Below are 24,498 nucleotides of genomic sequence, written 5' to 3'. Positions count from 1 at the left end.
TATATAAAAGTTATAATTGTTACATGTGTGTAATAGGTTAATAAATTTACAAAATCAAATGTTTTTTAACTTTTCTACTATATAATTTTTAAATGTTAATATCTCTGCTAAACATATTTATACTGTTTCACAATATTGTGTGTAATTCAATACCATTTAAACTTAATATGTTTGAGAGGGGTTGGAACTAAAAATAATTATTCTCAACTTTATTAATTTTTATCGTCAAAAAGTTTATGTTAATTTTTCAGTATTTTTCATGATTAGAGTATGATAATAATTCAAGTTGACGTAATGTGTCATTACATCGAGTAGTTAGTATTGCTAAAGTATTATATTCGGGGTTAATGTTTTCAGAAATACATTGAACAATTTGAATTGAAACTAAATTTTAGTGCTATGATTTTAAAACTATTTTTCAAAGTACTTATAATTTTATCTGCATCAAAGTTGAGTTTTCAATACTAGTTCTTTTTACATGTACCTATTACACTTGCCACTTGGTGGGTCATAGATAATTTTATGTTAGTAAACTAATTAAATTCCAGGTTTATTATGGTAGTACGTAAGTTGAACACTTTTTTACTTACTAGTTGTAAGAGTTAGTATTAAATAAAACGAAAATAATAATTTACAAAATGTTTAATATATTTTAGGATAATATTATTTTATCAAGATTTTTAGATTTTTTATTTCATCGACACTTATTACCAGTTGATATTTTTAGCAAGCGTACAGTCAGAAAATCTATTAATTTAATTTTAATTGAAAATAATGACTGTTCAGTAAAAAAACAGTCTTTAGTTAAATTATATTAAAAATGATATTAAATGTGATATATCTGATATTAATTTATATTACTTATAATATTTTTATCTGCTTGATTTTTGATGCGCATAAACTTATGACTATTATGCATTTTTTAGTAGTACGTTGAATTCTTTAAAGTTAAAATACATTTTTTCACTAAAACATCCACCAAAATTTAAATTTTGTGCTTATATATGCATATTACTGGAAGTATAATAATCAGCTACATTTTAAATACAAGGTATAAATTAAAATTCTACGTTTGATGATCTTTTGGTAATATTATACATGTATAAGAAAATTACACTTTATTCGCCAGTCAATGGTACGTACGGCATAATAACAAAATAAAACTATGAATTGAAAACATATGAATACAAGATTATTAATTAATTTTTAAAATGTGTATAAGAAATCAAAAAAAAAAAAAAAAAAAATAAAAAAAAAAAAAAAAAATAAGGTTATTTTTTTACCTTCAGCTGTATCTAATATTGCATGTACACATACACGGTATACCTATATCTTTCTTTGCAACTTATTGAAATGATCGATTTTCTAGTTTCCTGCTATATTCTGTTCTTGTCCTGTTGTACATCTGCAGTTCATTGCACGTAAAATGCTATGATAAACATGGATTCACGTTTTCAGCAAATACGAATTGGATGAGAGTAAATAACATTATGATCATAAACAAAGACAAAATTTTTTTTATACATATGCCCTCTGTCCTGATACAGTTCGTGATTTTTTACAGGTATAATATAAATCTATATAATCTATGATCTTAAAATAAACATAAATCATAATTTTTGAATTTTTTTGCCAGAAATAATTAGTCAAATTGTGTGACCGTATTATTATTAATGGAGTTAAGAAATGTACTAATGCGTTTATATTATGTATTAATATTGATTTACCGTTTGTATTCATTGACTAGCACAATATTTATTATTGACCGCTAGGGCTACTTGTTTGAATATTCATACGAAACCGATTTTAACTGTTATAATGATATATCTGAATAGAGCCGTTTTTTTTTGTTTTTATAGATTTTTAATACTTATGCATTATAATGAAAGATATTTGGTTAGATATATAAAAAAAAAATCTATAGATATTTATATATATATATATATATATATACATATACATTTATATATTTATTCGAACGTGTTATGATTACCGTTCACTGTTCAGGATATATGCGGCCCCTGAGAAATACATTGCTACGTATTTAAAATGGTTATTGTTGTTAATCATTTTAGAGCAAATTTAACTTTTAAAAGTTATTCACATCATATTAATTAACTTATTTATTGGTTAATTTATTTTATTTAAGTACTTTTAAGAATCAATTACATAGTTAAGTGAAATTGGTTAACGATAAATATTGAAAAAAAAATAATTAAATAATCACCTTTAATGTTGTATTTTGATAATTTATAATAAATGGGTGCTGTTTAAATACAGCAAAATTAGTAAAAGTCACTTCCTTTTCAAGAAATGAAAAACGTCTAATTTCCGAGTTAAGACTATATAGAAAATTTTTTCTATTGGATACCACAGTATAATCAATAAATGGCAAGATTGGAAATGTATAAATCATCTCTTTTTCCTAGCCAACCGATAAAATGATATCGGATGGAAAATATATATGGTTATATATAATATTATCTATATATGTGGACGAATACAACCTAACACATACAATTAATTTATAAACTATCAATAATTTTTACTTATATACTACTTGTATTAGTGTAGACTGTTGAACTGTGTAATTTCTTTTGTTGTTCATCCATCTAATCTTACAAAATGTTTTCACTTATTATAACATGACCTTTATTCGCGAATTAAAATAATAATAGTAATAGATTGCTATTTGTATTTGTATTCTTTTTTTTTTTTTTTTTTGAAATATTCTTCAAGTAATTGATATAATCAATAATGAATCATTTAAGAACCCTTAATATTATACTATACATGCATTAATTTTTGTTAAATATTACATGTTTAGAGTAATTTTATGTTTAAAATTGTGTTATATTTTATGTAGGTAAATTAGTATTGACAGTACTGTTTTTTATGATTATTTAAAAAAGTAAAATTGAAAAAAAATTCAAACAATTGGTCAGAATTTCGATTGGTTTTAAGATTAAAAAGATAGTATTACCTTTATAAAGAGATTTTCTATCACAGAGTTTTGCAAATATACATTTCTTGAACATTTATTGTCTAAAATTTAAACATAGTTTTACATACCACTGAAAATGATTGTTACTGTTCTGACTGCCTTTGAACAAATTCATTATTTGTTCAAAAGTGATCCGGTATTTATATATATATATATATATATTATATATATATTATTTTTTTTAAAGCTCTTTTTATTGTGACCTCAATAAGCAATGTTTGATAGTTGAACTTTTAAGAAAGATTTTTTTACATTACATACTGTTTAGGTTTTACTTATGTTTTTCAACTCAAAATTTTAGAAAGAATAATTATATTTTGTTATTTGTCAGTGAGAATTGTAACATAAATTATAAAATCTTCAACATTCAGTTGATTTTTTCATTTTCTGTTTGATAAATGCATGTTTGATTAAATTGCACAAAGTGAATACTGTATAATTATGTATTATTACGTATTACATTTTATATTTAAATAATGAACGTATGCATTTTCACAAAAAAATTTTAAACGTTATGGTGATAACACAATATTAATAAATATATTTTTGTTTTTTTAATAGGCACACATGATAATAGTTATTAAATATTATTATTGTGTAAAAATCGAATTATGTATTCGATAGACGATACGAAACAATATGGAATTATCGAGAGACAACTCAAATATAAATAACATATAAAAAACCAACGTTAAACTTTAAGTCATCAAGGTAATTATTGAATTATTGTGATTATTATTTTTTTTTTTAATATTTTTTACACTTATGCGTTAAAATAGAATATTATTTATAAAAAAAAAAGTTTTTTCAACAATATGATAATTCACTAATCGGTGTTCGTCAATTGTGCCGGAGAATTTGACAATGACACAAACTATCTTAATTGGTTTCAATTTTTATAATAATTATATTTTATTATATTAACTAAATATTAATTTATATTATTATTAATATTATATTAATTATATTATTTTTATAATAATTTGTACAAAAATAAACAAAAAGATATATATTATACACAATTTATACAATTTATAATCTAAAAGTCAATTACAGTAAAAGTTTTAAAATATTTGATATAAAAGTGACTTATCTGGCAAAATCAGCTTTATCAGATTGTGAGGCAATTAAAAATATGTCGAACAAATGGTCTAATATCATATTTCATTTTGCCATGTCTAATAATTTGTCATGTCAGTTAATTGTATTAAACACGTTTATATAATAATTTATTTAAGAATCGATCGGCACAATCGATGTACACAATTTATAACATTGAAATACTGATCGGCGCAATTGATGAATACCTTTTTTTTCATCCCATAATTTTTATTTTTAACCTGTAATTTCGGCGCAATTGATATATACCCTCTCTAATAAGGTACCTATTATGAAAATATTGTGTCATTTTCCGCTCTAATCTACTATGTACTCTAGTCTCGAATTACTTTTCATTAAAATAGTTATTTATCATATATACAGTTAGGATTGATTTATCATATCATGTGGAATGATATGTTTAGTGAATTAAGTAATAATTTAAGGACTACTATTCATAACAATAGTCTTGAAACATTAAGTTTTGCGATCTACACTTTGTAATTTTCTATATAAATAAATATACATATAATTGAAATTGTCAAGTATTTTTTTTTAAATTAAAGAGGATATCATGGAGCAGATTTTAGGAATAGTTTTAGTCAAAAAAAAATTAGTAAATTAATTAAAAATCTTATGTGACGTTTCTTTGTGGGTTTTTTTTATTTGTACATCAAGTTTCGTTTTATTTCATGTGTTAAATAGTTTTAGTTGTTGTTAATATTTGTTTTATTGGTCACATAATGCCTATAAGAATGATATAAAACTTGTCAATGGTAGGTTTTGGTACTAGATTATTAATTGGTAGGTAATGGTACTAGATTACGGACAGTAACTATGCAGAGGAATAAGATTGAAGTTCAACCCAAGGTCAAGTTGTTTTTATTCTTAGAATACCAATGATTACTAACGAATACTTGTTTTAATTTAAATGAACCTAATTCTCTATGAAGCTTTGTTTTGTTATGTCCATCAATAAGACATAGGGACAGACATTGAAGGTCACTGGCCTTGATGTCACGATTCCCTAATTTACTCATGGACAATTTTGTGTGGCTTGCTTTCATGTTAGCTTAGCGAAAAACCTATATGTGTATGCCCTTCATCAAAAAAAATAAAAAAAAATATTGTCAAGAAAGAAATATTATATTGTTAACAAGGTATTACACATAATAATAATAATAAATAATAATTTCTTAATCATCAATTTTTTTTTTTTTTTTTAATAGTTTATTAAATCCCTGCCAAAGTCAGGTAATTTGGCTAGTTACTCCTATATTTTTAATACATTTATTGTAATGTTATATTTATAGTTAGTGTGATATGTTATTCAATATTTATAAATTCTTTATTAAGTATATCATAAATATATTTATTTTTTTATTTCTAACATTTTCATTATTTTATTTATTTATTATTATAAGTGTTAAAATCATTTAAAATGTTCGTTTCAAATATTCTTCAAGTTACAATTTAATATTTATTGACAAGTAATATAGTATACTATTTAGATTATTTTTACATAAGTTAATAATTAAATAAAGATAATTATATATTTTAATTCATTAAGAGATTAGTTATACATTTACAATAAATATGTGTAAAATTAGTTATACGAGTACATAAGTTTTAACTCATTACTATTGTTGTTATATTGTTACTGTTTTTTTTTTGTTTTTATTTTTTTTTTTTTATTGAGAGAATTTCAAACGGAAATTTATCTCTACCAAAATGTATTAATCTTTTTTCGCTTAAATCAGTAGAGATATATTCTCTGCATATTTATGATTTATGTGATTTTTGATAATGAATATTTGAAATATTTAGATGTAGCTTAGTCGATTTTAAGTAGACATACATATTTTCAAATTAGAACCAGTTTTTAGAAATTTTTATATTATTAGGTCTGTTTGAGAGATTGACCAAATGTACGTACAAACAAGCATACATTATTTACTGTTAGCATGGCACTGCAGTGGTAATATATTGTATATGTGTGCGCGTGGGATCACTCCACTTAATTTTCTTTTAGACACAGCCACACACACACACACACACACTAATTAGGATCAACACTCATAAAATTATACAATTCATATGAACGCACTTAAAAAAACACCTATATTGAATTCCTAAAAAAAAATTATTTTGAATTTATTAACTAAATATAAAATATTGTTAATATGGCATTATAAATAGGCCATCTAGGTACATAACACTTTTTTGGGTTAATTTTTCAGGTATTTGATATATAAGTCTATTTCTTGCATTTTATTAAATTAAACTATCAAAAATACATTTCAATAGGTATATTTAAATAAAAAATAAAAGTGAAAATACAAAATACTATTTTAAATGGGATGCAACTGAATTGTATGTTTTTGGATTTGGAGAACTGCTGAGTCAAAATAAATGCTCATAAGACTACAAGGCTTAATAAATGCCCACGTAATTGTAGCATAAATAAAAATGAAATGTAACAAATTTGTGCTAAGATAATGATTTATTATAACTTATACATATATATATATTATAATATGATAATTAAAAATTATTAAGTCAAAATTAAAAAAAAGTGTTTTTGATAAAAACAATTGTAAATTTTTATGTAATTCAATTTTTTAACATAGAATAAAATTAAAAATAACACTTTAATAAAAACATGAAATAATTAAAACCAATATGATTTTTTTTTTAATTTTTAATTATAAATTATAGCTAGATATCAAGAAATTTATTTATTACGATGACTATTCATTTTATAATGAAAATATTGTATTAATTTTTGTAACTTTTGTCATGTTTGTTATGTATTATTGTATTCAATTTTAATAATTACGAATTGTATTTGTATTGTTACATTTTATTAAAAACTCGTTATTATCATTATTAATATTATTAAATTATGTATAAACAATATACTTTTTATAAACAAGAATATAATTAAAATTCACCAAATTAGACGAAATCAAACTAAATATATTATTATTTGTTTTACTTTCTCTAATTTTTTAATTATCTTAATGAATATTGAAAATGCTCTTATATGTAGTTCTTGTGATTTCTATATTGGTATTAAATATATTTTAACTAAATGTTATATATTTATAGGTAAGCCATAGATATATATATTGTATGTTTTTAAAATTTTTTACTGATTTTCTTAACTTAACCTCAAATCTATCTTTACTTATATGAAATTCATCATCACCGCTGATTAGTAAATCATCGTATGATTATCACTGCCGGATCATCTAGTAATTAAGTAGCATGTATACAATTATTTATGTATCGTTACATATTTATTCTTTTAGCAGTCCATTTACAACTGTTAATATTACCAAATGATCGCTTTTGAAACTAGTTTATTTAATATATTATATGCAATTAATTAATTATGAAAGTATGAAATAAAAAATAAAAAATAATGATAATATTAACTCCTAACAATCAAAAGGTGACGCTCAAAGGTTAAGGTATAATTATTCTATATACGAGAGTAGAAGCAAATGATCTATAATTCCTAAATTGAGAACTTGTAAATATTGATGCACATAATCTCATGTTTTGTCTACGTTGTATAAAATTACATTTTTTGGCGGAGACCAAAAAAATAGGATAAATACAATATCTATTGATTATATAAGGTTCTTGAATATCATAATAATTTAAATGGATATTGTGTAGATAATTTAACTTTATTTTTTAATAAAAACTTTTTTTTATACCTAGATAGAAGATAATAAACAATGTATTTATATTTGACATTCTGTGTATAGCAAGGTATGTATTTTATGTTTGTCATCACAATTTGGAGTGAACAAAATTCTCCAATCTTCCATATTGAGGGCTGATTCTGATAGAAAATTTTATCTTGTTGATAGTTTGGGTCCCGATATTTATTTTCTTAGATCCTGGAAAAAGCTAACAAATAACATTGGAAAACAAGAATATTTGAAGTACACAATACCTGTTGTTTTTTTTTTTTGTCGTTACTTATAAAAATAAATAATAAATATTCACGGAGACTTGTAACTTTTATATTATCCATAGTATTAGAATTATCTGTACATGATATAATTTTCAAATTATTTTGGCTCTTTAAAAACTAATATTATACATTTTAAATTTTTAACTTGAGTACCAATATACATCCTAAAAATTTAATTTAAGCTTCATTATAATCTAAATGTTTTTACAGAATTTTAAAATGTTAAAAACACGTAGTACCACTTTTTTATAGTAAAATATTTGATGCAATAGGATATTAAAATTAAAATAAAAGTGTTTCCACTCAATATTTTAGTTATTTAGTTGTATTTAGTTTGAAACATATTAATTGTAAATAGGTACTTAAAACTTTTATTATTGGATATTTTATTATTTTAAAAATGTTTTAAATAATTCTGAGCTATTTATAATACGAAAATATTCTTACCGTTAAAAAAAAAAAATACGTGGTATTAATTTATAACGCAATAACAGCTATTTAATACTTTAAATTAAATATTACAATAATAATAATAATAATGGCTATTTAATGTATCTCAAATAAAAGTTATTTTTTATATACTGTGATTTATCATTGAATTCAAACTTAGCACATTTATTACATTGATTTATTCAATAGCAAGGTACACTTTCAATATGCCAGCATGACTTTCCTAGATTTTTTTTTATATTGGTTTTTCTCACCCCAACACACACACACACACATACACACACATACTCTTACATAAATTTATTTAAAATGTGATATACATTTTGTGTTTCACCTATAAATATGAACGAGATATTCTAGTATAGTATGTAAACGCGTTTTTTAAACTGTTAATGAAAAAATAATGGATTATGAAAATAAATTATACAATTAGTAGAAAGTAATTATATGTTTCTATATACGTTTTATTATACAATATAATATAAATATTTTATTTCTCCAGATAAAGTTTTTAATTGATCACTTACTTAATAGAAATTGCTAATACCTCAATAATCTCAATGACATTTAAAGTAGACGTACAATTTTAAAGAATTTTAAAATATTTTAGGCATAACATGTCCTATACTATTTGATGACACACAAATAATAATAGTTGTATCTAATAGCTTACGCAACAGATTTTCAGTTGCTTATATAAGAGTTAAGTTCACAAAGGTATTTCCTACTTTTAGCTTATTTCGTTCTGGTTTTTAAATGATATCGTATAAAAAAAAAAAATTCAAACCCACTTTCAAAAGTGTAAGTATAACACGGTGACAAAATTTAAACGTTAATCTGCAAATAACTTTCATTGCATTTTAATACATTATTGTTATAGTATAATATGATTTGAAACTTTTTACCTTTGTCCTGAGATTTAAGAATGATTGTATATTGAAGCCGGTGACCTCCTTTTTTTTATAAATAATATATCATTATTGATATATATATATTCTGATTTAATTTTAATCGAAAAACTATTCAGAGTTTACAAATCAATCTTGCTTGATATGTTTAAAACATTGAGTTTCAGCACTTGTCCATTTTTTTTTGAAAATACATAGACCTATGGCGGAAAATGTTTATCAACCCGGCTAATCTAAGTACATTATTTTTATTAATTTATTCTCTCTGTGGAATAACTATGTAGCTATAATTAAAAATGTAATTATATAAATTCGTACTCACTATCATTAATAATGCTATGCGTTTTAATTACTATACTAGTTCTTTAATGTCCCAACGACATTGTTTATATCAATTGGAGCTGTTTGGAAAAAATTTGTGTATACCTTATTTATTTATTAGTTTAGTAATAAACGCTAGACAGCTTTTAAAATTAAAAACTAATAATATATTAACATAATATATTTAATAATTAGAGAAAAACAATTTAGTATTTAACAAAAAGGAAAATGAGAGGTTCAATTTGAATTGTGACAATTAACTACGGAATTAATGGTTTCCAGAATATGAATAAATTTGAGAAAATAAATAAAAAAATGTGTATTTTATCATGAAATTTATATTTTGAATCAAAAAACTATTAATTGACGACTTTTGAGTCGTTTATTGTATACTAATATAACACATAATACCATTTTAGCAGGTTAAATTATTAAATATAAGATATTATATAGTTTGATCAAGAAATTGAGCTAATTTAACTGTAAAATGGCGGTAAATAAAAAAAGATTTTACATTTTATGACATACAGACATTAATAACATTATTTATATATAAATCTATATTACATAATACGTTATACACACACACACACACACATATATATATTAAGAATTCATTAATAAAAGATTTGAGTGGATCAAATTAATCTCTAATTTATATAACAAGCTAATTGAATTGTGAGTAAAGTCAGTAGTTTTATAATACAATATACAGACATATAAATTAGTTAAAACTACAGAGTGGTTCATGAATTTAGGCTAACTAACAGAACGAAAATCTTTAATATTCCACAGTTACAATTTAACAATAATGTATTTAAAACTCTCATAATAAAATTAGTGTAATAGTTTGAATAGATTTTTTAAATAAGGTTATTATTTTATTTTTGCGCAACAAATTAAGAAATCTTACATCATCAACCTATCTTAAATATGAGGTAAAAACATAATATTAATAATAGATATAAGAGACATTATTTTGAACTATAGTTAAACTATGTATGCGTTTCATTGAATACGAATGCAGTAAACCAAGACACAGAATATTCTATTTGATATTGAGCTAATGAACAATACAGTCACTTAGAAAAGTCTCGGCATGCACATCTTGATAGCTTATAAGTGCTAAACATAGTTTTCTGATTGCTTATTCTTGATATCATAGTCCATACACACATTCAAATAGAGTTTAGACTGTTTAGAGTCAAATAAAACGAGGCCAATTCCCAACCAGAAATTGCATTCGTAGCTAAGTTATTATACATATTAAACAATACATTCATTGAATTTTGCTATTGTAGTATTTGTAACTATTGAGTTTTAAAAATTAACTCAAATTTTAAACATACATAGCAATAATATACACGAAAATGTACGAAACCATGATTTATTTGTATAATTATGGTTTATTAACTGATTTATTTTACGTGTAAATCTAATTTATATAGCTAACTAATGTGGGTAAATGCAAATTATAATTATTTTAGTTATTAATTTTTATAGTTTATATTTTTAACTTTAAAAAGCATGGATATTTACAATACATAATTATGGACTTAATACATCAAAAATAATGGGTCCATTACATCCGTATATCAAACAACTGTGCCCATTATTCTAATATTATAATTATTAAACAACTTATTGTACTTATAAAAATAATTTTCCTGAAATGTAAATAATTAGTATAATTTATATTGATTTTATTTTTCATATACATATAAATCAATTGCCTTATTCAAACACAGGTCATATCATCAAACTGAAAATTCAAAAGTTAGAAATAAAAAAAAAAAAACGATTATTACAAACTATAATAGAAATAATATTCAATTAGTAATTGTTTTAGTAAGGCATTTTAATTATTACTTTAGTCCTTATATTTCTTCTACAATTAAAGTTCTTAAATTTATTTTCGAATATAATACTGTTTTTAACTATAATAATTTGACATGATTTAAACTCTTAAATTCAACTTATTGGTAGATATTAAGTTTATAATATAATAATATTATATCATACATTGATGAGTTAAATTAATACTACCTAGTTACATCTTGTTTTTAAATGCATAATAAATATTTAATGATAACAAATAAATGAAAAAAAACTGAATAAAAAATAATACAATTAAATATAAAATCCAATATAAACGCTATGTTTGGATAATGATTTATTATTATAGTATAAAGTTTATTCAAATTATAAAGGCTTATGAGCGTATATATACTATTATAATATATATATTTACGGATTTCATCATATCCAAATGTGGTATCTCTAAATCGAAAAAAAAATAATTGCTTGTGACACAAAAGTTTGCACCACCATTGTATCTAAATTTATATAAATTGATATAATATATTTATCATTTTTCCTGAGTAATATGACAAGGCTATAAATTTATACCTTACTTATTTAATATTTTACATCCGGTATCATGAACACAGATTTTTTTCATGTGAATAATAATAGTCATTGTTTACTCTAAAATGTGACTTACAATAACGATCAATTTAATACTATAATAGTTTGATGTTATAACATAAAAACTATGTTATATCACATATTATAAAAAAAAAAAAAAAATGAATTGCTACACTTAATATCTGTTTATAATATTATAAACTCATATAAATCTAGCATAACATTTAAAAAAATAAAATTAAGTTATTTAGTATACTAACTTGATTCGCTACAAATATTCTGACGATTTATTTTAAAATTATTTTAAAAGTAGTAAAATTTTAATAGACTAGAAAATGTTAACAAAAATTTTTAATTTTTTTTTTTGTGTCATATATTTCTTAGATAAACTATAGGTATCTTTATCATTTTGATATTTTACACATTATTCATTTTAGTAAAATGTAACAGGTATAACATAATATAAAGTTATATTTACTGCCATTAATCATCAAGTTAATTTAAAATTTTGTATCTAAAATTAGATGCCCCTAATAATTAGTGGTTACTAGTTAAATATTAAACTATCAACTTTAAAGTTTAAAATCGACATATTATCATTGATCATACTTCACGATACGTTATATGCAAATGCACATATACCTATACTATAATTGAATATTCGCGTGACTAGTTTTAATTTCACTTAAAAAAAAAAAAAAAAAGTCTGGAATTTTGTTATTATTTTATTCCGCATGAGACCCCAAATATTTGGTGTGTCAAAATGTGGACCCAATGTATAGATAATGCGTTTTTCATTGTCATATTTTTATTCAAAACCATCGGACCACATGGTCATAAAACCCTTAAAAGGTTCATCGGTCCATGTAATAAAATCCGGCCTTCTGTGGGATACTGCAATAGTGTATTGTAATATACGCCACAACACGTACTTTTAGTATTTTTTTCTGTCCAAAACCGTTTTTTTCCCATTCTCTGTTGAATAATTGATGAATGACGGCTGATGCAATAAACGTCAGATTCAAGTGCACTGTTGATTATTATTTAAATATACATAATTATATAATACACACACACACACACACACACACACATATATATATATAAGAAATACTAAAATCTCAAATGTTGTTCATTTATGATCTAAATTCATATAGATACGTACATCGTTGACGAGAAATATCATAAAGAGTCGTAAGTTTAGTTTTTTATTTTATTTTAAAAACGTTAGATTTAACTGAAAGTTATAAAGGTATTTTCTTTCATTCTAATGTGTGGCTGTAGTATTGTTGTGACACTATTTTTTACCAACTCTAATTTTTAAAATAGATATTTTTTTTGTAATAATATATTCTATATAGTTATAATATTATAATAATGTGTACAGCATCATAACATGTCAAATAAAATCATGTTTAATCAAAGTAATGTTATTTTCTTCCTAATTAACGATTGACTATTACAGTGTAATTAGAACCGTGCTGAGTACTTGTCACACCCCCGGCAAATTAAATTTTTTCTCTTCTCCCAATGGTTGGTTAATTGCACCCCCCGCAAACTTGCACCCCTGGATCACATCAGCGTCAAGATGTTCTGCAAGCAACATTTCTATAATACTTTTTACGACTTGTATAGTTGAATATTTATTGAAAAATACTTATTTGTTTTTATATTTGATTGCATTTTATCTTGTGAACTAAATTCAAAAACATTGAAACTCGATAAAGCAATATTAATATATTGTTAATGGTAATAAGTTTTATGGTTTTAATTAATTAAATTCTTTCATAAAATGCATTGTTATTCTTAAAAAAATCTTCAATTGTTTGTATTTTAAATTTAATTAATTCATAACTCAGTTTATAGTGAATACGGCAGTTGAAAATAATATTAAAATTATGCTGTGGTACTTAATGCAATTTTAAAATCAACAATATTACAATAACTATAATTTGAATTTTGTATTTAATGGCAATAAATGTACTATCATTCAATTATAATTCTACTTGAATAATCAAATTGGATAATACCCATCTGAATTGAAAATAAACGATTGCAATGTTCAATAAGAATGATAAGTAGTTTTAAGTTCTAATCAAAGTATGAGAAAATATAATTTTTAAAAATAGGATAAGTCATATTATTATTTATTAATATCAATTCAATTATTTTAAATGAATTAAATACATTGCGTATATCATATTATAATATTAACCTTATAAAATATATACACACAATTCAATTCATTTATTAAATAATATTATCTACTTATAAAATTATTATATTTCTTTAAATTTTTTATTTTTATTTTCTCACAAAATTATTTTACTCTATTATTTTATATTAAATATTTATACTTCTCAATTTTCTATTAGTTCTAAATTCGAAAGAACTAAACACATATTATTTTAAAAGTAACAACAAGTTTAACTATTTTGTATTATTTATTCTCCACGTTATGCTATTAAATAGTTCTAAATCTTGTCATTTTATATTTTTTATTTTTAAATAAATAAATAAATAATTAAAATTAAATGATTGTTTTTAACTAAGATAAATTGAAAACTTTTTTTTAATAACTATAATATAATATTAAATGAACTTTTATTTAAGTATTGGTATACATATTAAACTATATTACGTACTTAATATCTAAATATCGCATGATGTTGGTATCATTATGTATTTATTTGTCATACATATTTTTTTTTTTTAATTTTGCATGTATGGCGTTATGAAAAACAGTATTTCAAAAGATGTCGAAGACTGCTAAATAAAAATGGTGCTGTGTAAAGTGAAAATACACTAACGTTTCTAAAACAAAGTTATCTACTATGAATAATATAAATATTAAGAAAGGAAATGAAACTTATTTGTTAACTAACAAACCATTCATTAACTTAACGGGCTATGTTAATTTTATGAGTAAGATGTTTAATGCGTTTGGGAATCAACTAAAACAACTTTTTCAATCTATGAAAGATTTGAGGGAAGAAAAAAAATAATAACTTACATAATAGTATAAATAAACTATTTAAAAAATAAATATCTTTGAATAAAAGTCACTTGATAATTTTGTCGATATTGTTAACGTACTGGAAATAATTAATAAAAATTGTTAAATTACAGTTAAAAAAATTACAAAATCTTTGAAAGTGAAAATTGATGTTATCAATGCTTATTGTGCCTAATAAAAATTTAGTACCAGATAAAATAAAATCGCAGTAGAACTAACTTCGAAAAAATTCAAGAAAGATCTGATTGAAACCTCTAAGAAAATCAAAGCAACAGGTTATAGTGTGGACGCTAGTTGGAAACTGAAACTATTTATATTTATAAAAATTTAACGCATTTCAATAGAAATTTATCTTTTATAACTCAAGTTTTTTTCTCGTGATCTCAACTACAAATTTGGTTCAAAAACTATAAACTATTTAAAAAAAAAAAAAAAACAAACTTAAAAAAACTATTGTAATTGATAATGAGTTATCTTTAGCTAAGTTACATAAATACATAATACTTATTTCCTGTTTCCGTCTCTATTTTGTAAATTTTATTTATTATTTTTTTTTTCTCATGGAAAACACCTGTAAGGTATATTTGAATTACAGAAAAAATTACTATTCATTTTTTTCTGAATTTGTATAAATACTATTAATAATAATGTGCTTAGTAATTGTCTTAGTGTACGTTGTAATATTAAGAGTATAAATGCTCACTTTGATGAGATTCACTGTACTGTTTGTACTATAATGTACTTCAATATCTATCAATATTGAATTTGTTAAAAAAAAAAAAAAACCAATTTCGAGTACAATTGATTACAGTAATATGATAGGTATCTATACTTGATAATTAAATATGAACTGAAGTATATAATTAGTATAGTGATATTAATAGATACTATACTGTTTTTGATAGTATAATTAAATCTGCTATTGTTAGATCTATAACGTGTAAGTTATGTTAAGTGTCGATATTAAACGTTTGAAGGAGTGAATGACTAACGAATTATTAACCTCAGTCCGCATTGAGCAATATTTCTCATTAAAATGTAAAATACATCCTAATAACCATAATTTTACACTACAAAAAATACAAAAATAACTTCAAGAGAACTGTAAGGTTAACAAAGATAACATTTTGTGGAAAAAAAAATTTAAAAATGTAAGTTCCAACTATAAATTAATATTGAAACTAATAAATGAAGCTACCATTACTAAATTTAGATCAAAAGATGAAATAAATAATTTAAATTAAATAAAATTGAAATAAATGTCAGAAAAAATTCATTAAAAGCATCCAATATGTTTAATAATTTTTTTAAAAAATATTGTGAATAGTTTATCTTAAAAGTTAATAAATTTAATATCAAACCGTTAACATAATAATATTTAATTTGATGATGTTTTTCATAAAAGCAATTGAGTCATCAAATATTTTAGAGATATTTATTAATAAAATAATAACTTCAAGGAATATACTGTAGCTAGTTTTAATAGAGTATTAGTCAATATTTTAAAAAGTATAAGTAAATCTAGTTGACATTTACATTGAGCAAAGAATTTTCCCTGATATCCTAAATTTTGATGTGGTTAAAACTGTATTTAAAAGTAATTAAAAAGAATGACGTGAATAAAAAATCCTATGCAGGTTTAGTCAGACAATTAATAATTTAAATTATAGACATCAAGTCTTAAATTGGGAAAGAACTGTATTCATATTGTTCTCAATTAACAAATATTTCGACAGTTATTATGTTATTTCAATTAATAATTGTGCAATTAACATAATTTGTAACTCATAAAACTGTAAAAGTATTTAAAAAATATTTGATATTAACTTGAGATAGAATTTACATGTTAACTACCTATTAAGTAAGCTTCTTACAAGTAAGTCAAAGTTGAAAATATGGTTCCATAAAAAAAAAAAATTACAATACACTGTATTAGTCTAATTTTTAAATATGATATATTAGTATGGGGTGGTCTTCATGATAACAAACTAAATAAATTAATAATTAATCAAAATAATTTTGTTAGAATTTATCTAAATAAATGTAATGTTAAAGCATCTACGAATGGAAATTATAGGGAATTTGGTGTTTTATCAATAAAGTACTTAAATAAAAAAAAAAAAAAAAAAAAAAAAAAAAAGATAAAAATGCATTCATTGAAAAATGTTAAATTATAATTTAATCACTATAAAAATTTAGGCAATAAAAAAGAATTCAGAAATTATGACCTTCCTGTTAAATATACCAATAAATCTTTTGGTCAGTCTTTTGTAGACTACTCGGGACCAAAAATTTGTAATTCTATGCCATTTGAATTTAAAAAGAATATAATAATGGGTAATAATATTATGAATGTTAAATATATAGTATATAAATATTTATTTTTGGAATTAGAGAAAAACGCTATGTTAATGTCAAGTAAGTTGGTTTTTCTTTGGTTATTTATTTTTAAATGTAATGTGTTTTAAGTTTATATTATATTATATTTCTAAAGTTGTAATATTTTTATATTTTTATTTTTCAAATTGTTACATTATCTCATTATTTTATTATTATTTAATATTTTAAACTATAATAACTTCTTCTTTCCAACATAAGGTGTCAAGCTTAAAGGAGAGTGGTTAACCGAAATTATAATTTATAATATGTCTATTTTGTTAAATAAAAAAAAAAAAAACATGAAAATAAACAAAAATAATTAATGATAATAGACAGTTTAAAATAAAATAAATTGTAAAACGCTATTAGTATATTTTACATTATTAACTGCATATAAGTGTAGAAAAGTAGAGTTAAATGTAATTTCATACTATACATATAATTCAAATGTTTGTCTTAAACAGTTGGAATTCATTCTTGGCAAAAAATAAAATTTAATTATTATCGAATATAAATTAGTACTGAATTTTTAAATACTTAATAAAGCTATCGAATAAATGTACTTATTTTTTTTAATATTTAGCATTATGGCTGATCAACCATTTAGTGATGGCTATCGTTGAGAAAATATTTAACCTATGTTAATATTAAACTTATCATTACTACTATACTATTTTATGTCTATTGTAGAATACTTGAAGTATTTTTTAATCATACACTTTTAAAATATTTTATAAATTATAAAAAAAAAAATAATAATAACTTACTAAAAAATGTGAAACATAAAACTTTTATATAAAATATTTTTATTTCGTAATATACAAGTGCACAATATGATGTTTATTTTTGTTCAACCGTGTGTTAATATTTTTTATTCAAATTAAATACGTTCACAAAGTATCAAAGTAATTTTTTTACTCAATTTATCAACATCATTAGTGTTAACAAATACAAAAAAAAAAAAAATACAATTATTATAGATACCCTGATCTTGCTGAAGATAAAACAAATAAATAAATATTATAATTTATACTCATCTATACTAAATCAGGTGTATTTTAAATATCGGACCAGATGGCATTAAAATTTCAACAATAGTTGAACGTAATAACGTTTTAAGTAAATTTAAAACTTTTGATAAGACCTAGAATTTAAATTTAATTCCACTTAAGAGTATTACGACTTAAATAACACAAACTCCTTTTAAATATCACTTAAAATTGTACGATAAACTACGTGTCTTAAATTATAGACTATGAAAGGTTTTTATATTTTCCTAGTGTTATTTCAAAATAATAATGCAATTATACAATGAATAAATAATTATTTCATAAAATACATAACTATATATGAATAACAATATTTACATGAAAATAGTTAAGGTTGAATATATATTAATTGTTAAGTTAGTAATTATAAAAAAATATATATGTTTTTAACAATATTCTTGTTTTAGTGAACACGTTGTTGATATCCCGATTTGACATATTTTCCATGTGTATTAAACATTTTATTTCGTGATGCTTTACAATTAATCACTTTTAATATATTAATGCTTGCCAGTTGACCTTTGTTGTTTTATAAAACACAGACTTAATTACTTAAAAATGTTCTAAAAATATTTCATTCTGAAAACAAAAATTAACTTTAGAATTGTATTAATATTGTACTTTTTTAATAAACAACGTTGTTGTGTCATTAAAATGAGAAACCAAATTATTGTTATTGTTTATTATAATTTTCACTAAATGCTTTGCTTCATCTACAAGACTAGCGAGTGAGTAAATAAAACATTATAAGTGAAGAACTGTCTTATAAAATGTGTAGGTAAAACTTTGTAGCAATAAAAAATATTTAAGTTAGGCAAATTGTTATAACTAAGGGCTATGATATATTAAATTATTTTTACCTTAATTTTGTAAACATGATGGAAATATTTTAGGAATACCAAACGCTTAAAAAGTATTTTTCATAAAACTACAAGTGTAACAACTGTATTATTATTATTAATATTATTTCTAAAATAAAAATATACAAAAAATGTTTGATGTCCAACTTAAGATTGGATTATAAAAATATATTTTTATACAATTTTAAACTATTTTAAAAACAAATTAAGTAGCATTTTTAATGTCTCGGAAGCTAACAAATTTTTAAGTGCTATACAATTAGTTTAATTAAATATGTCCCAAATACCTGTATAATTAATTACATACTTATATACAATAATCATTTTTTTTTATAATAAAATTTGTATGTAGGAAGATTACATACTCTTAAGTAAATCTTAAAATAATTTTACATATAAAAATATGAAAAACAAATCAATACACGAGTTTGCACTTTTTTGACCATTCTGTACACAAAATTCATGATAATTAATGAATTCAAAATACAATTGCTATCAATTTAAACAACTAATATTTAATATAAATTACCAATTCTTATAAAATATTATAGAAAAAAGTATGAATAATAGAAATAATATAATAGAAATTATTGAATGTTTTCGTGCAAATTATGTGATTTTCTAAAATATTTTTGATATACTAATACTATCTTATTTTTATAAAATATTTATGAAGTTTATGTTATTTTTTTTATTAATAACTTTAACGAATCTATAATATTATATCTTACTAAATGAACAACTTAATAAAAATATTTTATTAAATATAACTATTTATGTTTTAATTTTTGTGTTACGACAAAATATTGTGGGTAATAATTTTTGAAATATAAACACACAATTTTAAAATCAGTTTTATAATATTTATTATTAATTAAATATAAATATAAATTATGGTCAAACACCTATAATAAAAATGGATGCACATTCATAATGATAAATATATAAATTAAATTGAATAGTTTTTTGTACAGCTATTTAGTAAACAGCGATCTATAAAAGTAGTGAATTCCAGCAACTTACTACATTTGAAAACATCATAGTATATTAAATAAGAATAAAAATACATAAATTTGCGGTTTTTTATATAGTTTACACATACTATACCTGATATACTCTTTATTATTAATAAATTGAATTGAAATTTGAATATCTAATTTTTTTATGTACTATCCAAGTTCGTTTTATGTGGTACTATGAAGAATTACGTGTCATTTGAAACATAGAGTCCATAAAGACAAATTTCGGTGTTTAACAAAAATATTAAATATATATATTATATTGTATGGTAAAAAAAGGCTAAAATTGTAATAAAGGTATCTCATTATCCGAAATAAACAATAAAAAAAAATCATTATTTTAAAAATGATTTAACTCTATTATTATTATTATTATTATTGATTGTTTTATTTTAAATACAAATATATATGCATACTATATTAGGTATCAATACTAAGATAAATATAATATTATTATCTGCATTACTTGTCACACTGATTGTTAAAGCTTCTAAAAGGGGTTTTTATTTTTAATAATAAAAACACTTTCAACAAAATAATAATCTAATTATTCGTTAAATGTTTAAAATTAAATCTAATTAAATAATAATAACAAAAATGAGCACAATACAAATGTAAAAACCCATAACATAAATTATGAATTTTAAAATAACCATACATTTCAAACACATTAAATTTTAATTATTTTACATAAAAAAAGATATTAAAATAATCTAAAATCATAGCTTATAAGTAATATATTACAGTGTTGCTTTTAAAATGAACATTATAATCTTAATGATAATACTTGTTAAATATAAATAGTAAAATATTTTATAACAGTTTTAACACTTTAATATATTATATGATTATTTATTACTCAATCGTGGTAATAATTGTTAAAGATGATATATTACAAAACCTACCCTGGTACCAATATCTATCATTGGTAGTGTGTAGCGTCAGTGTCATTTAAGGGAGGATATTGTAGGATGTTATGTTGATTCGTAATATTGTTTTATGATAATAAATGTTCTTATTTTTATAAATCTAGGGTTAATTATTAAATTAAATTTTAGTTGTCAAATTAAAATAGCAAGTGAAAAAATATAGAAATATTAATTTAATGGATTGTATATTGCGCCAATGTAGGCAAGAGTATCATAATATAAATGTCAGGTTTTATTTAGCTAACTATATTATATATTTCAAATGCAGAATGAAAAATTGTATTGATTAGATCATGTATTTTGTTATTAAAATTCTTATACCCATAAGTATATTAACTAACTATAAACACCACTAGTAACTACAAAATAGTTTAAAATATAAATACGTTAGAAGTATACATAATTAGACAACAATATTAAAAATGGTAATATTTTTATACTAATATAAGTTGCATCTTAAATAAATTACAGAATATATTTTACAGTTTTTTAAATTCTATAGAATAGTATGTTTAGTTATTAAGAGAGATGATTCAGAGACAGTGAGAGTAGCTAAAAAAATAATATTAAAGAATTGAGAGGAAAATAAAATCGCAGAAAAGGTTGTAGATAGAATAGACTGAATAGAGAATGACATGGTGATATCTGATGTAAACAAATGAGAGAAGTGGAGGATAGAACATTATGGAAGCGTAGTTAACTTCATATCATTTTCAGAGAAGCTAAAAAATAGAAGACGGAGACATGTTCCCATCTAACACTTCCTCTCATCACAAAAAAAAAATACAAATAAAAAAGGTACTTATTATTATGGCCTGGTTATGATTTTTAATGACCTGCAAAAATATTGGTGCTAACATTAAAAAAATTAAAATGACACCCCTAGACGACAGGTTATTACGAAATATAATCCACTATTTTATTATTGTTAAATCTATCTGACCAATGAATTACGATAAATTATTTTGTAGTTTGAAATTCTTATATCTATAAGTTTTGTCATTTAAACATAAGGTTGTCCATAAATTGTTTTCATCGAAAATTAAAATTAAATAAATAAACAGTTTAATGTCACATTAATTTAACCTATCATATAGTTAATAGAAATTTGAGTTACCAATTACTTTAATATAAATACAAATATTTTTAGTTAAATAAATTGACAGACTATTCCTCTTAGAATTGTTTTTCGTTTACAATAGCTTGTTTCTAAATTACTAATATAAGATAAAAATAAATGTTAGTAAATTTAAATTTCGTATTTTAAAGAGTAAAATATATGTGTTAGAACTCTTGAGGGATTTATTTCCGGAATAAAAATTAGCCAATAGAGCGTTCTGTATATGATTCCTCAACTAACAGTAAAAGCCAAATCAATATTGGTTCAGTGGTTATCAAAAGATTCACTAACATACAAACAAACGTTTCTATACAATAGTAGGAATAATAGATCGTAGGAGAAGATAATACTCGTATACGAGTAAATATACGAGTAAATATATTAAAAGGAAATCGAAGGAAAACAAATATGTAGGCTGCGATCATCTGAGAGCACGCTCGCGTATATTATTATAATATATTAAGAGATAAGTATTTAGGTGCACACGCCATATACATAAACTATTACTGTGTCGATCTTTACAATAGCCATAGGGTGATGAGTTAATGAAAACCATAGTGCTGTATTTGTATCTCACTTCAATATATTTACTTCTAAACTCGTATCTATAATTATATACCGATATAATAAGCCGTTTTGTTTACAGCATGTCCGCCCTTTTTCAAGAGACACCGTGGCCGCCACAAATTACACTTAAACACAAGAAATTGTGTAACAGTATTATATAATTTATATTATAATAAATATATATTTAAACTGAATGTTTTCCTCAGTATACTAACCATTTTTCAATCAATATTGCAGTTATTAAAAATTTGAGTTTTGGAATTTTTAATATATTTAAATCTTTATTTTCAAAAACAATTCTGTGGATATTTAAACTTTTATTTTTCAAATGATAAACTTCCTGTTAATTTAATAGTGAATTTGTTTATATATCAGATTCAAAATTCAAACTAGTAATTTTTAAGTATGTAACTATGTGTACTAAGAATAATAGATTTGGAGTAAAATGACTAATGAGTATAATTAATGGTTCAAGTATAATAAATATTAAATCTAATAGTACATTAATGTATATGCTTTATATTTTTGTAGAACCATATTTCGAGCTATTATTACTACTATAAACAATTTAATAGCTGAAAAATTACTCTTTCAAATATTAAATTAGTCATATTAAATGTAAAAAAAAAAAAATGTTTCACTAAATAAACTTAATCTACAATAAAGAAGGAAGATTATTATTTAAAAAAAAATAGATATATTATTATCACAGGATATCCTAGGTAACTAATAATTAAATATATTTTTAAGTGAATCATTTATAAAAATTTAAACTTTAGAATAATCAGTAGTATTATGTTTCAGTTTTTTAATACTTATTCATCTTTAAATCTATACAATAAGATCGAGATATATTTTAATAACTGGAAAAATAAAAATAAATTTTTGATTAAAATTAAGCTCAAATTTAAATGTAAAACATAAAATGTAACGAGTCATTATTAATGGCTATTAATATAATTAGTTAATATACTAATATATAAAAAGTTAATTGACTATTTAAAAATAAAAGTTTTTGAAAAAAAAAAACAAATAAAACTCATTGTAGTATTCTATATTTTTTTTATTAAAAGTATTACCTTTTATTACCATTTAAAAGTGTTACTTTTTATTACTCTTTAGATTTTCAGAATAAAAAATTAAAACAATGTTTTTGGTCGATCCTATTTATAGTATTTTTTTAGTTGTGCCATATGATATATGGATTTATATGTCTATAGTTAACAGTGGATTTTAAACAAGTTTTATTTGGCTATTTAAGTAAAAGTTTTATTTTAGCTAATTAAAGGCTAATTATTACAAAAGTTACAATATAGAAATATGAATTTTATCATTTATTACCAATATTACACATTGCAAA

At 22.0% G+C, this 24,498-nt stretch overlaps 1 protein-coding gene across 2 annotated transcripts in view; it reads left to right on the top strand.

The window, feature by feature from the left end:
- The window catches only part of LOC112600976 (tachykinin-like peptides receptor 99D), a 225,075-nt gene that overhangs the window by 30,190 nt on the left and 170,387 nt on the right, over nt 1-24,498 (top strand). Inside the window, exon 2 of one of the 2 annotated variants that reach the window (XM_025348347.1) lies at nt 3,566-3,715. The exons of the other annotated variant lie outside the window; for it this stretch is intronic. The gene's annotated coding sequence lies outside the window, so the exon portion shown is untranslated. The remainder of the gene's footprint in view (nt 1-3,565; nt 3,716-24,498) is intronic. 2 annotated transcript variants of the gene reach the window in all.

The sequence above is a fragment of the Melanaphis sacchari genome, unplaced genomic scaffold (genome assembly GCF_002803265.2).
Source record: "Melanaphis sacchari strain LSU unplaced genomic scaffold, SCAv2.0 Contig73_pilon_pilon, whole genome shotgun sequence".
NCBI classification, from domain to species: Eukaryota; Metazoa; Arthropoda; class Insecta; order Hemiptera; family Aphididae; genus Melanaphis; species Melanaphis sacchari.
The sequence above is the reverse complement of the archived record's forward strand: the minus strand, read 5'-3'. Positions and strand labels throughout refer to the sequence as shown.